This window comes from Otolemur garnettii, unplaced genomic scaffold (genome assembly GCF_000181295.1).
Source record: "Otolemur garnettii isolate 467f Iridium unplaced genomic scaffold, OtoGar3 scaffold00299, whole genome shotgun sequence".
NCBI classification, from domain to species: domain Eukaryota; kingdom Metazoa; phylum Chordata; class Mammalia; order Primates; family Galagidae; genus Otolemur; species Otolemur garnettii.
In genome coordinates, this window is record NW_003852694.1 from 160085 (window position 1) to 163795 (window position 3711).

At 35.6% G+C, this 3711-nt stretch overlaps 1 protein-coding gene across 1 annotated transcript in view; it reads right to left on the bottom strand.

Annotated features, from left to right (window-relative positions):
• Positions 1-3417, bottom strand: part of LOC100965794 (natural killer cells antigen CD94-like) — a 23170-nt gene extending 19753 nt beyond the window's left edge. The window contains exon 1 of the mRNA XM_023508957.1: positions 3177-3417. The gene's annotated coding sequence lies outside the window, so the exon portion shown is untranslated. The remainder of the gene's footprint in view (positions 1-3176) is intronic.
• Between the last annotated feature and the right edge of the window lie 294 nt (positions 3418-3711).

Consider the following 3711-nt stretch of genomic DNA (forward strand, 5'->3'; position numbering starts at 1 on the left):
AATATTGCTGAAAGTTATTTAAGTATATTGAGGTACAAGACATATACTTTGGATAGGGATAGAAAGACTCAGAAATGGAAAGGAATTAACTATTTAATACACTTTAAAACATGGATGAATATGAAAACCATTAGGTTGAGTGAAAAATCCAAACAACAGATATACACACTGTGTAGCTTTGTATAAAACCGTAGAAAATGTGAACCTACAGTAATAGAATACAGTGTCCTACTTATCTATGGGTAATGAGGGAGTAAGAAGAAAGTATTACTCAGAGGCAAAATGACACTTTTGGAGGTGACATATTCTCTATATTGTTGAGTAGTGGTTTCACATATAGGTAGATGTGGAAATACACTAAATTTCTCTTTTTGTCAGAGACAGGGTCATACTCTGTTCCCCGGGCTGTGGAGCAGTGGCACCATCATAGTGGGTTCAATCATTCTGGGCTCAATCATTCCTCCTGCTTCAACCTTCTAAGTAGCAGGGATTACAGGTGCACACCACCACACCCAGCTAATTTTTCTTATTTATTTATTTATTTACTTATTTATTTTTGTAATATTGCTCCATTGCCCAGGCTGACCTCAAATTATCCTCCCACATTGGCCCCCAAAGTTCTGGAATTGCAAGCATAAGCTACCACATCCAGCCCAAGTATGTGAACTTTATTGTATAATAGTTATACTATGATAAAACTATTAAAAATAAATAATTTCTAAAAATCATGAAAACAAGCCCTACAGAGGAAAGGATATAAAAAATGAAAAAAAATAGGGAGAAGCATCATTAGTCATTAGGGAAATGGAAAATTAAATATACAATTATATACAAATACATACCATCTAGATGGTCTTTAGACAAAATAAAAGATAATACTGTGTGCTGGGCAAGAATGTATACTAACACACTCATATAAACCATTGGTGGGATTATAAACAAATTATATACATATAAGTTTTCAAAAGTTTTAAGTTATTTTCTAAAACAACTAAATATATGCCAACCTATGACTTAGCAATTCAACACTTAAACTTCTGCACAGCTAAGGACATGGTCAACAAAGCAAATAGACAACCTTCAGAATGGGAGAAAATATTCACATGTTGTAAATTGGACAAAGGGGTAGTGATGAGAATACACAAAGAACTCAAGCAAATCAACAAGAAAGAGCAAACAACCCCATCAATCAATGGACAAGCTGCATGAACAGAGCCTTTTTCCTGAAGTCAGATGAATGGCCAACAAACACATGAAAAAATGCCCATCTCTAATAATCAGAGAAATGCAAAGCAAAACCACTTTGAGATATTACCTAACACAAGTGAGAATAACCCACATCACAAGGTCCCAAAGCTGTAGATGCTGGCAGAGGTGTTGGTGGGATTACAAACTAGTACAGCCTTATGGAAAGAAGTTTGGGAAATCTTAAAAGAACTAAAAGTAGACATCCCATTTGATCCAGCAATCCCATTACTAGGTATCTACTAAGAGAAAAGAAATCATTTTACCATAAAGTCATTTGTACTGGAATGTTTATAGCAGCTCAATTCACAGTTGCAAAGATGTGAAAATAGCCCAAGTGCCCATAAACCCTTGAATGAATCAATAAACTGTGGTATATGTATACTATGAGATACTTTTCAACCATGGTAAATAGTGGATATATTTGGAGATCATTCTCCCAAGTAAAGTGTCTCAAGAATGGAAAAGCAAGAATCCCATGTACTCAGTTCTAATCTGAAAATAATAGATTAACAACTATAGGCCTACACAAGAGAAAAACACAACTAAATTCAAGCAAGGAGAAGGGGGAAAAAGAGCTCCATAAATTCCCACCTATCAGGTAAAATGTAGGAGTATGTGGCACACTTCCCAGATGAAAGACACAACTGCAGCTTAGACTTCGGACTGTACCCTGAAAGCACAAATTATGTGACCTAATCATGTACTTGCATACTAACCAGATTTAAAAAAAAAATTTGAGGGAAAGTGTCTAAAAATGAAATATTCAAAAACATTCACAATATTTTTATTCGTAATATTCAAAAAGTGGAAACAAACCAAATGTTGAACAATGTTAGAAGGATAAGCAAACTGTGCTATAGTCATAGGAATTCTACATGACAACAAAAATAATGAGCCACTACTATATACAAAAAACATGGATGAATCTGAAAGGTATACCCCCTAGTTTAGAAGCCAGAGTTCAGGACCAGTGGCTTATGCCTATAATCCTAGCACACTGGGAGGCCAAAGAGGGAGGATAAATTGAAGCCAGCCATTCAATATCAGCCTAAGCAAAAGTGAGACCCCACCTCTAAAGAAAGTTGAAGAATTCACTGAGCACGGTGGTACACACCTGTGCTCTCAGCTACATCAGAGGGTGAGGCAGGAGAATCATTCAAGCCCAGGATTTGGGGAGTGTTGTAAACCATGATGACACCATTGCACCCTAGCCTGAGCAAAAGAGCAAGACCATTCCACACACAAACACACAAAATAGAAGCCACAAATGTCATATATGCTAACTTTCCATTATACAAATTCAAAAACAGGCAAAACAAATTTATGTGAGTGGTAGTTTTCTTGGGAAAAGGGAGACAGTGTCAATGAGAAAGAACATGAAAGAGTCTTGGTGGAAGTAAATGGTCTTTCAATCTGGTGATTGTTGTATCAGTGTAGACATAAGTTAAAAATTAAATGTAAATTTCAGATGGGTCTACTGTATTGTGTTTTCTCTCAATTAAAAATATATAAAGAGATAAGCTGTAACCAATCAAATATTTAGTGTAAATTTAGGAGATGAATGAAGAATAATTTCACAAGAATAGTTTATGAACCAGTCCAATGAAGAGCTAGTTCAGTAATAGCAGGTGGATAGAGGCTCTTGGAAGAATATTTTCAAGGAGAACAAAATGATACCCATGGATTATAAAATAGGATTAAGGACTTTGAAAAAAAAAAACCTTTAATTTGACAGAAGAATTTGCTTTTTATTTCATAGTTGCTATAACAATAGAAACTCAAAGAAGAACATATAATTCTAGCTTACTATTGGGTTTTAAGATATCCTCTATTCATAGGGTCATGAAAATAAAATATCTTATATTGGCTAATTACCATGCATAACAAATCAGTCTCAAATTTATTAGCTTAAAACAACAAATATTTACCACATCACCCAGTTTCTGAGGGTCAGGAAGTAGGAGCAGGTGAGCAGGTGTTTTGGCTCAGAATTGCTCACAAAGTTGCAGTCAAATGTTAAGCTGGGTTGTAGTTACTGAAGGCTGAACCATGGCTGGAAAGTCTGCTTCCAAGAAGGCTCACTCACATGTCTATTGACTGTCTCAGGACAAGGAAACCTCTGGGAGGTGAGGGGTCATCTCAGTTCTATAACCACAAGAAACTAAATTCTGTCAACAACCTGAATAAAAGACTGGAAGATGGATCCAGGTTTTGAATGAGAATGCAGCCTGGCCAAGACTTGATTCCGGCCTTGTGAGACCCTCCACAAAGAAACCGACCTGTGCTATCACAGATTCTTGACCACTGAACCTGTGAGATAATGAACATGTGTTATTTTAAGTCTGTAACTTTATGGTAATATGTTATATAACAATACATAGAAACTGTTGTATATATTTAGAATAATATATTCAGGGTATCAAGATGAAATTAAGGAACTATAAACTGACTCTTCGTAATGTT